The 14,386-nt window shown below is 44.1% G+C and overlaps 1 pseudogene; it reads left to right on the top strand.

The window, feature by feature from the left end:
- LOC138755022 (zinc finger protein 721-like) overlaps positions 1-10,843 on the top strand; it is a 233,500-nt pseudogene extending 222,657 nt beyond the window's left edge.
- Positions 10,844-14,386: the final 3,543 nt, after the last annotated feature.

Genomic DNA, 14,386 nt, shown 5'->3' with positions numbered 1-14,386 from the left:
AATAAAGTACCCCACTATGAATACACTCTATGCCTGTGCCCTGTCTGCATTCTAAAGGTAAAGTTGTACATTTCTCAAAGTAATTATCACCTCTGCTGCCCCTATTCCAGGAGGACTTAATACATTGTGTACAATTGGGTGGTTTCCCAAAAATTAGGAACCAGCAGAAAAACAATACAGCAAATAATAAAAATAACATTACAGCACTTTTTCCCGGCGTAGCGTAACTTTCAGACCAGAGGGATGTGAGACTGCACTCCAGATGGAGGGTATATTATCAACGTCTTTAGTTCGTGGATTAGCTTGTTTAATACGTTGTATGTGAGTCCACCCCTTTTCTTTTGTTCGCACTGCAGTGTCTGTAATCAGAAGTGCACAAAGTCCCATATCGGTTTTAGTTTATGGTCTTGCCACGCTTTTATATATACCCAATCACCAAGTTTAACAGAATGAATAGGATAGTCTAGGGGTGGGTTTTGAGCTAATAAACCCTTCTGCCTTAAGTCATACAGAGAAGTAGAAAGTCCCTGTAAATATTTAGATATGTACTGGTCATTAGCCTCAGGGGTAGGGGTATCATTGTGGAATCCCATGTAAGGAAGACCAAACATCATTTCATATGGTGAGACAGCAAGGTCCTTACGAGGAGCTGTGCGAGTCCTAATTAAAGCTAAGGGTAAGCATTTAATCCAGAAGAGGCCAGTTTCCTCATGAAGTCGAGTGAGTTGATTTTTCAGGGTCTGATTCATCCGTTCAACATGGCCTGAACTCTGGGGGTGCCATGGGGTATGTAACTGCCAATCTATTCCCAGGATTTTACACACCCCCTGGAGTACCTGAGAGGTAAAAGGTGTACCTCGATCTCAGTCAATGGTTTGAATAATGCCATAATGCGGAATAACAGACTCTAGTAATATCCGGATAATGGTGCTAGCACGATCATTAGGGGTCGGAAAAGCCTCAACCCATTGAGTAAAATGATCCACCATCACCGAGAGGTATTTATAAGCCCCTGTCTTAGGTAATTCCATGAAGTCAATCTGTATTCGTTGAAACGGGCGTACGGCTATATCGCGACCGCCAGGCATTACCTGGCGCATGACTTTCTTATTCACTCGCTGACAGATTGGGCACCCCTGAGTACTTTGCTTGGCTATGGTGTATATTCCCGAGCAATTAAAGGACCGTACAAAAGCATCAACAAGTGCCTGTGTTCCCCAATGTGTCTGCTGGTGGAGCTGATCAATAATCTGATGAGCCAAGGCTTTGTTCAGTACTTGGCGTCCCTCTGCTGTCCACCACAACCCATAGGTAGTTTGACGCATTCCCTGGTCTTTCATATAAACCTCCCCTTCCCATGAAAAGATGGGAGTCTTTTTAACCTCATGTGGGGTGGGGAGTAACAGCTGCATGTCTATTTTTTTCTGTGAGTGCAGCCTGTTTGGCAGCTTCATCTGCCCATCTGTTCCCCTGTGCTTCAGGACTGTCAATAATTTGATGGCCCCATACATGAACTACAGCTATCTCCTCAGGTAACATAAGAGCATCTAAAGATTGAACAATTAAGTTTTCATGGATCAACTTTTGTCCTTTCCCAGTTATCATTCCCCGCTCTTTCCAAATCTTTCCAAAGGTGTGCACTACACCAAAAGCATACTTTGAGTCGGTGTAGATTGTGCCCACCTTTCCCTCTAAACCCTGGAGAGCTCTACAGAGGGCATATAATTCACAGGATTGTGCCGACCAATGACCGGGAAGACGACCGGCTTCAATCACAACTCCTTCATTCCCATCCACTACACTATACCCGCTATACCGAATGCCGACAATGCAGCGGGAAGATCCATCAATAAACCATCTTTCACCCTCCCGTAAAGGTTCATCACTTAAATCATCTCTAATTTTTGTCTGTAAATCTATCACTTCTAAACATACATGCTCTAAATCATTGAGGACAGTATCAGAATCTGGGGAAACCAAGAAGGTGGCTGGATTCTGTTCTTTGTTTATAATCAGTGTCAAATCATCCCTATCCATGAGAATCGCTTCATACTTTAAAATTCTAGAATCAGTAAGCCACCTTCCAGCACGTTTAAAATTGGGGTATTAAAAGGTAACATACAAGGTTCGAGTATACCATCTTTCACCAATTGGTCAATTACTGGCTGCAGCCCCTTTCGGCCAGCCATAGGAATTGGATACTGTTTTCGTCTAATTACTTGGTCAGGGTCTTTTAAAGTAACTTGCAGGGGAGGAACATCTAACCCTCCTCTATTGCCTCTTTTTGCCCATACTCGGATTTATTAGTTTCCGATCCTCCTCTGTTAGTACATAAAATTGAACCCCGATACCTGATCCCTGTGGTCTGGAACCGATAGCCAATGGTCCTGTAAATCCCGTCCCCCACAAGCAAATTTCAGCTTGGGGAACTAGTAAAATATCCTCTGTTATTATCTTTTCTCCCATTTATATCCTTACATTCTTTAGTATAGGGACTGTAAAATCTCGTCCTCCCACTCCCGAAATCATCACTGTCCCTTCTGTTTTAACACCCTCAGGCCGTTGTAAAATACTAGCTGCCCCAGAATCTACTAGAAAAGTCATCTCGTCACTGTGGGGTCCTATGCTTAAATTTACCAATGGTTCTCCGTGCAGCCCCTCGGTGTGTATTGACTGAGAACCGTGACCCCCCCTATTCATAATCTGCCTCCATCAATGCATAAGATCGCATCTCCCTGGCTTGCATTGGGCATTCCCTCTTAAAGTGTCCCTCCTTTTTACAATAATAGCAAACTAATGCTCTTGTTTCGCAATTTCTACCAGGGTCTCCACGGGGTCCCGGGAATGGTCGTCATCCCCAGAATTCTCCTCTACCCCTGCCTCTGCTCTGGTCTCTACTTCCCCACTCCTGGCGCTCCTCCCAACGTCCAGGAGCTGGCACACAGCTCCTAACATTTCCCTGTTGTCCCTCCACAATTTCCTTGACTGCCAAGGGTTCTGCCCTTCCCTCCCGAAGAGTCTCACACTGTTCTGAATGATCCTCATAATCAAAGTCTCCTCCCTCTCGTGTCAATTGAGGCGGTAATCTTGTACTCTGTGAACGGGTCATCATACCACCCCTACTTTGTTCTTCTTTCTCTAACTGGGGAGGAGGAGGGGAAGGTAAAGAAGGGTAAAGCGTAGGTGAGAGGGGGGAGATAGGAGCCGGCACAGGGGGAACATAGGTGGAGGAAGGGAATGTAACACATCCCATCCTTGTATTTCAGGGGCAGAAGTTTCCTCATCCTTCTTGTTCTTACATTCCTTTTCACTCAAAATCATTTGATCAAACAATCCACTGAGCCAACAGGCTGCATATTCTCTGCTCTCTGTATTACCTCCTTGATTTTGATAGAGCCAGATGTTCAATGCCTGACACATCCAGTCCTCGTCGGATCTGAACTTTGGCCAATATACTGAACTCCCTTTTATCGGATTCTTAACCCATTCCTGACAGCAATATCTGACCATGGTCTGTTTATCTTTCCCACGGGTTTTCCCCGCACCCCAATCAGATAACATTAATCCTAACGGACTATGTTTAGATATCTGATCTTCCTGTCCTTCTTTAGGACTGTTTCCCTTACTACTTACTCCTCCCATACTAGCAGGTAAATAAAATTCCTCTTACCGGGATCCAGTAGCTATTCCTAGCGCACTTCCTTAACGTTCTCCCGTCGTTTGTTCTCAATGCCTCTTCTCGGATATCACTCGCTTCGTCCACTGACCAGTCACCCATCGTCCGGGAGTCCAGCTGAATGAGCCGGGCTGCACCTACCCCCATCGGGCACTCTGTCAGTGGAGGGAGTGCGATCCCGGACGATCCCCCCATTTGTGAGAAACAGAAGTACCTTCACAGATTTCGCTCGAGACAAAAATTGAGAACAAAGAACATTTATTGTACAACAGTGCAAAGTTGGGTGCTTCCCCTTACCATGGGAATGCACACACATACTGGGGCTCACCCAACTTTTATACAGTTCATTTCAGTGTAGAGGTACCCTTTCCCCCCTAACATTCTTCTGCTTTCTGGATTGGTTTGGTATTTGGTAATTTTTGTCTGCCTACGTGCAGTTTCTAAACTTGAAAGACCATGGGGTATCCTGTCCCATCATGTCATTGTCCTTATTCATGAATCTGCCTTTGTCCTTATTCACACATCTCAACCCCCAGGACTTACTAATTCTATATCAGAACTTGCTAATTTTTTCTATCACTATAAGACCCTTATTCTATTATACTTGCGTAACCCTTCCTCACACTCTTACCGGAATTCATCCCTACTCACCACTTACTTAACTTTCTCTTGTTCAGTCCATTATTCCTTATTTCATTCATACTAGCTTTATTATATTCTATTATCTCTCACAACACCTTAAATTAAAGTTGTCTCCCCTGTATCAGTCCTTTGATTCTGAGTTAAAACACTTTCCAACAAAAGTGACTGAGCAGCCCCAGTATCTCTAAGAATTTTAACTGGAACCTCCCTCCTTTACTGAAACAAAACCCTCTGACACAAAAGGTTTTGAAAACATCCATGGCATTCTTACCACGTTTGGAACATCTGCTCTCCTTAAATTCTACTGTTTGAATACATGCCTCTGGTAAAACCTCCTTTTCTTGTCTCTTCTTCAATACTAGGCAATTTGCAGTAACATGACCAGGTTTCTTACAAAAATGACATACAAAATCAAAAGTTCTGTCCTTTGCTACCTTACCTTCATCTTTTAATATTCTCCCAGACTTAATTTCAGGCTTACTATTCTGCTCCACATTAATCGTCTAAACAGGCTTGTTAATCTGTTCCAATTAACTCTCTGAAAATGCCTACTATTCTGAAATGTATTTTCGTGAATTAGAGCAAATTCATCTACTAATCTAGCCGTTTGTCACCACATCCCCACGTCTCTCTCATCCAGGTGTAATTTAATCTCATTTGGAACACACCTTTTAATTTCTTCAACTAATGTCATTTAATTCCTTTTGAGGCGCACCAATGGTCAAAACATACCGATTTTTCTTCAGAGCAAAATCCATATAAGATTTATTCCACGTTTTCACCAAACTCTTAAATTTTTGACTTTGTGCTTCTGGAACCAACTCATAAGCTTTCAATACTGCTTGTTTAACAGTATCACTTGCTCTGTAATCAAGCTAGAGTATGCAGTTTCCTGGAGCATTAGAGGCCACTTTTATTTTGGCCATCTTGAGCTCTCAGCAACCTCTTCAAAAAGCTGAAAATATGTATCTATATCTCCCTCATCAAAAGGAGGATCTAGATTTACCTCTCTACTAGCCAAAAACCTCTCCCCAGGACTTACAGCCTCAATTTTCTGACCTCCCTACATCTCAATTTTTAACTTCTCTAATTAAAACTGTCTGTCCCTTTCAATCTTTTCTGTCATATTTTCTTTGTCTTTCATCGTCCTCCCTCCATTTTTCAGTTTCCTCTGCCTCATGTATCTTTTTTTCAACCTCTTTGCTTTTCGGCTTGGTCTGCCTCATTTTTTCAGCCTCCAACACCCTCCATTTCTCTCTTTTTTTCTTCCACCCTCAATTTCTCCAATTGCAACTCAGCAGATCTAACCTCCGGAAAATTTCGTGGAACCCTTATTTTCAATTATACCCTCATTACATTTTTTAACTTCCATTGTTAACTGTAACAAAGTTTGCTGGAAAGAATCCATATACTTCTTCATTTCAGTTGTAGATATTATAAGACTCCTTCATTCTCTCCTGTTTTTTGGCCAAAACTCTGTGTTCAGTATACATTTCTTCTTCTTCCTGATCCTTTTCTTGATCACTGGAGCTGGAGGCTTCTTGAGCTTTTTTTAAAAATTGCCTCTGGATTTTTTTGTGCTCTGTCCAAGCGCGACTCCTTGCACATGCGCAGTGTCACTTCTTCACCCATGGCAATCGACCATTGTCAGGGAAGTCCTTGTACAGTGATGTCCAAGGTCTCCCTAGCTCCAGGACTATTGCCATGGGCACTTGCCTTCCGGAGTGCTCCAGGATCCTTCTTCAAGATAGGCCTCTATTTATCAGCTTCTTTTTCTTGTTCAAATTCTTGAAAAGTAACAGTCTTTCTTTCTTAGGAAGCATTGTTTATTGTACTGAAGGCCTTCCAATAGCTTCTATTTTCTTGCAGTCAGTTTAGGCTTCTTAACTCTTTTTAAAAACTTTTTCAGAAAGAATAGAGAATTCAAGTCCAGCCCCATGTCATCACGTGGCATGCCCCCTCCTACTCCAAAGTTAATTAAATTTATTAAGGAAACTTTCCGGCCTTACCTCTGGGAGCAAACTCTTCAACAGCCTCTGCTTGCTGAAGCCACTCAAGCTAAAGCCTCAGCTCCACTCCTACTCGACCCACTCAAACACTGGGCCACTCCTTGTTAGCTACCCCTCTTTTTATTTGTCACTACATATTACTCCATGCCCTTTTAAAACTGCCTCTTGCACTCATCTCTCTGCCAAGATGATTGCTCCTCCTCCAATGCTTCAATCGAAAAAGGGTAAAGAGGTGGACATTAGTTCCCTTCACACTGCACAAAAGTGCTGGAAGTAAAAGGGCGAGCAACGCTTTGGTCCTGGGCTCTTCATCAAGGTACAAGGAAAAGCCTTGAATAAAAAGGTTGGAACGGGAGGGGAGAAGGCGGAGGAGCTCAGGGTAAAAGATCAATAGTGGGGAAATACCAGAGGAACTCAGTTGGTCTCGCAGCATGCAAAGGAGGTATAGATATTATCTTAAGGCACAATAAAGGCCTTTCGGCCCACAAAGTTGTGTTGAACATCTCCCTCCCGAGAAATTACTAGGCTTACCCATAGCCCTCTATTTTTCTAAACTCCATGTACATTTCCAAAAGTCTTTTAAAAGACCTCCACTACCATTGTTGGCAGCCCATTCTCACATCCACCACTCTCTACATAAAAAATATACCTTTAATATCTCCTCTGTACCTACACCCTAGCACCTTAGACCCCTGTCCTCTTGTAGCAACCATTTCAGCTCTGCGAAAAAGCCTCTGACCATACACACAATCAATATCTCTAATGTTATTCCTTCAAGGAATAAGCAAAGAAGAAGGTGTCAGAATAAAGGCTGATGAATGGCAGGGGGAAGAGTCCGTCAACAAAAGGTCTTAACTGGATATGATGAGGAGAGGTGATAATTGATTTTGGCTCTGTGGAAGGAGACGGAGAAAAGGGGAGAGTAAGAGACAGAGCTGGGGAAGGCGACGGGATTAATGGAAACTGGAAAGGTCAATGTTAATACTAGCTTGTTTGAGGATGCCCAGTTGGAAGATGAGGTGATCCTCCAATTTGTGGGTGGTCTCAGTCTGGCAGTGCATGAGTCCATTGACAGACATGTCAGCAAGGGAATGGGACAGGGAATTGAAATGGGTGGCCACTGTAAGGTCCACGCTATTGCAGCAGATAAAGCTGAGGTGCTCAACAAAGCAATCTCCCAGTCGCTCTGATTAAGAGGAGACAACAGCAGGAGCACTGGATACAGTAGATTCACAAGTAAAATGTTGCTTCAATTGGAAGGACTGAATGGTGGTGAGAAAGGAGGAGTGGGTGTAAGTGGAGCATCTCCTACAGTCATAGTGTAGGTACAAAGGGGACAATTGTTGGGGGGGGGATGAGTGGACAAGGGAGTCACAGAAGGAGGGGTCCCTACAGAAGGTGGTGAGGGAAGGAGAGAGGAATACAGTTTGTGTCTAATGGTGGGATCATGTGTGACTTGTGGGGGGGGGGTGAAGAGTAACTCTGATAGCAGTTGTAATGCTGTCTGATTGGAAAGGGCTGAGACAGAATACAAGGTGTTGTTCCTACAATTTACATCTGGCCTCGGTTTGCACCTTCCCCCATCTTAAGCTTTTTTATTCTGATGCCTGCCAGCTTTTGCTTATACATGAGCAAGGGCCAAGGCTGGAAATGTTGGTAATAAAAACACAGAAATGCTGGAGGAACACTAGAACGCCACTCTAAGCACCTCATGGTGCAGCTCCAGACATTTCATGGAACAACTCTGGTACCTCCTTGTCGCTCTTTTTGGTGAGCTTCAGTACCTAAAAAATTAGCACTGCACCCCTGAATGTTCATAGGAGGTAAAGATTATTACTGTCGTTTCAGGCCTGGGCCCTTCAAGGAATAAGTTCCCCTCTATTTCTCATGGATGCAGCATAACCTGCTGAGTTTCTCCAGCAAGTTTGTGTGTAGCACTCAACCTCAGCATCTGCAGACTTCCTCATTTTACTTCATTGGTTCCACTCACCAGTAGCACTCTCCCTGTCAGTCAGCTGAGTGAATTGAGAAATGCATGCGGATGGATTTGGAGCTGATTGGCTTTCCAGATTTTGCCAATATCCACATTGTTGAGAAAACACCTTCAGAAGGTACTGGGATTAAAAAAAGACAATGAAGTGAATTTAATTTCCAGAAAATAAAACCTTCTGTAGAAGAACACAAAAACTGCAGATGCTGGAAGTTTGAGTGAACATTGGGAAGGTGCAGGGAGTTAGTGGGTCAGATCGCATTCAAGGCCAACATTTCAGGTTGAGATCCTTAACAAAACTCTCATTACCTTTATGATTCAATGAATTTCTTGGCTCAATTAAGGCTTATAAATTTCTGACTGAGGTGGGAATACACAAAGACCAAAGTGACCCTTCACCTGCCTTGTGGCCTTTCTCTGAATAATGATGTGGGTACACTTGTTTTACAGAGTGATAAAAGCAGAGGAGTTGTGGATGGGAATCAAAGGCAACATTAGCACCAGTCACGTCAACGAAGAAGCGATCCTTGCGTGTTTTATTTCTGAGAAGAGATTACAAGCCACAGTGAGATTCATACCCCCAAATAAGAGTGTTAGGGACCACTGACTCTGCAAGGAATTTTGGTCAGTTGCGCAGAGAGTCACCGAGGGAAACAAGCACATTCTCTGAGGCTTTGATGAATTAAGCAGGAGTGAAGCCAAATAATTGATTTTCCACATCGCTGAAAGAGTGAGCAAATATTTGCCTGACAAAAGTGATCGATCACTGTTGATGCATGAAAAAAATTTCCATCCCCAACTGAAATTTGTGCTTCAGATTTAGTTGGACTTTACCCAGAAGTAGTTGGGGGAAAATGGAGCAAACATCATGTTCTTTCCATCAGTGATTTGGTGCATTGAAGCACATCCTAACCGAAGTCTGGTCACTCAGTTGCTGTGAGTGAAGGGATCCATTCTGCCTTCCGAAATGAGTGCCCACCAGCAGGTCCACACCTGGGAGCAGCCCTTCACCTGCCCCGAGTGCGGGAAGGGCTTCATCCAGTCCTCTAGACTGAGGTCCCACCAGCGGATCCACACTGGGGAGAGGCCCTTCACCTGCCATGAATGCAGCAAGGGGTTTACCCAGTCCACTAACCTGAAGACCCACCGGTGGATCCACAACATGGAGAAGCCTTTCACCTGCCCTGAGTGTGGCAAGGGGTTCATCCAGTCCTCTAAATTGAAATCCCACCAGCGGATCCACACTGGGGAGAAGCCCTTCACCTGTCCTGAATGTGGAAAGGGCTTCACCCAGTCCTCTAACCTGAAGACCCACCAGCGGATCGACTCCAGTGAGAGGGCCTTCACCTGCAATGAATGTGATAACGAGTTCAATGAGTTCTCTTCTCTGAAGACACACCAGCAGATCCACACCTTCACCTGTCCTGAGTGCGGCAAGGGATTCAGTCGTTCGCCAGACTTGCTGACGCATCGGCAGATTCATACTGGTAAGAGGCCCTTCACCTGCCCCAAGTGTGGCAAGGGCTTCACCAAGTCCTCTAACCTGAAGACCCACTGGCGGATCCACACCGGGGAGAGGCCCTTCACCTGTCCTGAGTGTGGCAAGGGCTTCACCCAGTTCTCTAGTCTGAATACCCACCGGCGGATCCACTCCGGGGAGAAGCCCTTCATCTGTCTCGAGTGCAGTAAGGGCTTCACTCAATTCTCTGGCCTAAAGTCCCATCAGCGGATCCACACCAGGGAGAGGCCCTTCACCTGCCCCGAGTGCGGGAAGGCCTTCACCCAGTCCTCTAGCCTGAAGTCCCACCAGCGCATTCATATCGGTGAGAGGCCCTTCACCTGCCCTGAATGTGGCAAAGGGTTCACCCAGTCCTCTAAATTGAAGTCCCACCAGCGGATACACACTGGGGAGAGGCCCTTCACCTGCCCTGAATGTGGCAAAGGATTCACCCAGTCCACTAACCTGAAGACCCACCGGCGGATCCATACTAAGGAGAAGCCCTTCACCTGCCCTGAATGCAGCAAGGGGTTCAGTCGATCATCGGACTTGCTGACCCATCGGCAAGTTCACACTAGCGAATGGTCCTTCACCTGCCCAGAGTGTGGCAAGGGCTTCACCAAGTCCTCTAAACTGAAGTCCCACAGGAGGATCCACACTGGGGAGAGGCCCTTCACATGCCCTGAGTGCAGTGAGGGGTTCACCCACTCCTCTTACCTGAAGACCCATCGGCGGATCCACACTGGGGAGAAGCCTTTCACTTGCCCCGAGTGTGCCAAGAGGTTCAATCAGTCCTCTAACCTGAAGACCCACCGGCGGATCCACACCCCAAGAGGCCCTTCACTTGCCCTGAGTGCAGCTGGGAGTTCAATCGATCATCGAACTTGATGTGTTCACATTGGTGAGAGGCCTTTCACCTGTGCAGTGGAAAGGATTAGCTCGGTCATCTCACTTGATGAACCACCAGCGGGTTCACACCAGGGTCGCTGTATCTCTAAAATTAAAAGAAATGTATTATAAAAATTGAACCCTCTGGAATTTCCTGCTCCATCAGATAATGGAGGCCAGATCATTCAGTGAAGATAAAAATGCATTTTCCAGATTGAAGAGTTAAAAACCATCACCAAAGAGAAGAGGATATTTAAGTTTACAGCAGTATGTAGATCAATTGTGAAGATGGGCCAAAACTGGCAAATGGAATTTAACTCTTAGCGCAAAGGAAGATGCCCTTAAAGGTTGGAGGCCAACCTTTTAATATTTAACTTTAAATTTTGACATACAGCATGGTAACAGGCCATTTCAGCACACGAGTCTGTGCCATCCAATTAATCTACACCCCTGGGAAGTACTCATGGGCTGAAATGGCCTGTTACTATGCTGCATGTCCAAATTAAAAATAAAAATTTGGCCACCCCTGGTGTAGAACATTGTCGTAGCTTACAATGGCATATAGACAACATAGAACAATACAGCACAGTCGAGGCCCTTTGGCCCTCAATGTTGTGCCGACCTATATATCCTTAAATAAAAGATCTAAACTTTCCCTACCCCATAACCCTTTATTTTTTTTCATCCATGTATCTGTCTAAGAGTCTCTTAAAAGCCTCCACTGTTTCAGCCTCCACCACCATCCCTGGCAAGTCATTTCAGGCACCCTGATTTCTTCCCCAAACTTCCCTCCCTTAATTTTGTACATATGTCCTCTAGTGTTTGCTGATCCTGCCCTGGGAAACAGGTGCTGGCTGTCCACCCTATCGATGCCTCTCATAATCTTGTAAACCTCAACCAAGTCTCCTCTCATCCTTCTATAGTCCAAAGTGCAAAGTCCCAGTCAGCTAACCTTGCTTCATAAGACTTGTTTTCCAATCCAGGCAACATCCTGGTAAATCTCTGCATGCTCCATAGCTTCCACATCCTTCCTATAATGAGGTGACCAAAATTGAACACAATACTCTTGGTGTGGTCTTACCAAAGATTTGTGGAGTTGTAATTGACCTCTCCACTCCTGAATTCAATCCCCTTTTTAATGAATCACAGCATCCCATAGATCATCTTAACTATCCTATTAACCTGCACGGTGACCTTCCCTTCACAAAGTCATTCTGACTATCCTTGAATAGACTGTACTTCTCCAAATTCTCTTGGATCCTACCCTTCAGAATCTCTTCCATTAGTTTGCACATGACTGACGTAAGACTCACCAGTCTATAATTTCCAGGATTCTCCCTATTACCTTTTATAAACAAGGGGATTGCATTTGCCATTCTCCAATCTTCTAGCACCTCCCCGATGCCAGAGAGGATTCAAATATCATAGCTACTGCCTCAACTATCTCTTTCCTCACTTCCCACAGCAGCCTGGTGTGTATCACATCCAACACCAGGGACTTATCAATCTATGTTTCTAAGAAGATCCAATACTTCTGCTCCCTTAATCTCCACATTGGCCAGCACACAGGCCTGTTCAATTTTGACTTCCCCCCTGATCAAGATACTTTTCTCTTGTAAAGTATACATTTTGGATCTCCCCAACCTCCTCTGCCTCCAGGCACATGTTGCCTCCCTTATCCTTTAGCACCCCACCTTCATTCTCATCATCCTTCTGTTCTTCACATATGCATAGAGCACCTTGGGGTTCTGCTTAATTCTACATACGATGGCCTTTTACATGCCCCCTTCGAGCTCTCCTAAGTCCTTTCTTAAGCTCCTTCCTGGCTACCATATACTTCTCATGAGCCCTTCCTGTTTCATGCTTCTTATATCTAATGTATGCTTCTTTCTTCCTCTTGACTAGGTGCCTGACCTGTTTTGTCAGCCATGGTTCCCTTTTCCTACCATCTTTTCCTTGTCCCAGTGGGACATCCCTATCTTGCATCCTGCACAAGTGGTCCGTAAACTTCCTCCACATTACTTCTGTGCTTTCACCCTTAAACATCTGTTTCCAATTTATTCTCACAAGTTCCTGCCTCATCCCTTCATAATTATCCCTTCCCCAGTTAAGCACTTTCCAAGTTGACTCTTTTTTATCCTTTTCCATAGCTATGTTGAAGTTAAGGGAGTTGTGGTCACTTTCACCAAAATGCTCCCCCACTGAGAGATCTGCCACATTCCCCAGAACTGGATCCAGTAAGGTCTCTCCTTGAGTTGGCTGATCCAAATACTAGGTCAGGAATCTTTCTTGGACACACATGACAAATTCAGCCCCATCTCTCCCTCTTGCAGTCAGTAGGTGCCAATCAATATTAGGGAAGTTGAAATCATCCATAACTACAACCCTGTATTTCCCGCATGTAATGGATCTGTGTAATAGTAATATTTAGGATAAGCTATATTTCGTATAAATATGTCTTAAGTAATATAGTTGGTTTGGAATAGAGTTACACATGGGTTGCATCATGTTTGCAAAGGCATCATTGCATTCAGAGCAAAGAGTCAGTTTGAAGTAACAGTATCTAGAAGAAGAATACTATAATGGAACAGAAGTATCAAATTTTGAAACTCAAATACCAGATGCGGTTCTTAAAAGACTTAAGGCCTTTTGAACAAGAGAATTGAAACTCGGAGCCATGTGAGTCTTTGAAACAGATGTGGGGTCATCTTTTGGAGTTGTATCGCCTATATGGAGATCAGATTTAGAAGAAACTGCTGCTACCAGCTATTAAAGATTCCAGTAAACAGTCACATGATTTCAAAGAAATTAAGACTGACCTCACTGATGATGTAATTTCATATGAGTTTAAGGGTTATTATGAGCTTTCGTTTTAGTAAAATGGGATTATCACTAAGGGATAGTATAGACAGGAGGGACTGAATGGTCAGTTAACATTTCACACAAGCAACAGCCCAGTGATAATTTGATATATTAGAAAAACTGAGGGAAAGTTTGTCACAGTTTGATCCAGAATTAAATATATTTGCAAAGACATTGTGATTTTGGAAGGGAGAACCATTCTGACTGCTGAAGAGAAAACAGCTTTGTGAAGCAGCTCTTGTGGCCAGCCATTCTGTGGGCCTTTTCAGTGGATTGACCTGTGCAAAAAGGTTCTTTTGGGAAGCAAAGTCTTTCATTTTGATTGTGACTAGCAATGGAGAGAGCAGTACCAGGGTCTTGGAAGCTTCATGAAGGCCACCAGTTTGAATCTTGCCTGCTAAAGGATCAGGAGTGTTTAACCACAGCTTGTGTGGATAGACATTTCTTCAAAGACAACGCAAGAAGAATTTGAGAGTCCGTAGCAGCCGCAACTCCAGTCTTCCCATCAGTTCAACATTAACTCTGGGCATTAAATTTCAAAGGCCTACACTTCAGCAGTGAATTTGAAAGAATGAACTTTGATATAACTTTCTAGATTTTGGGCTGGACAGTAATGATTTGGGTATAATCTCACACACACACATCACTGCACTTAGGGATGGATTTAGTTTGAGGATAGTTTAAAAGTTAAAAGACTATAGTTTAAGAGTTAGAAATAAAATTAGTGTTTCAAAATCAAACACTGTCTAGTTCATGTTTCGTAACAAAGTTGAGGGTTCGTCTGAGATTTTGGAACTAATTGAAGCTGGACCAAATTGGGA

This window comes from Narcine bancroftii, chromosome 2 (assembly GCF_036971445.1).
Source record: "Narcine bancroftii isolate sNarBan1 chromosome 2, sNarBan1.hap1, whole genome shotgun sequence".
NCBI lineage: Eukaryota > Metazoa > Chordata > Chondrichthyes > Torpediniformes > Narcinidae > Narcine > Narcine bancroftii.
This window is presented reverse-complemented; position numbering and strand designations above follow the sequence as displayed.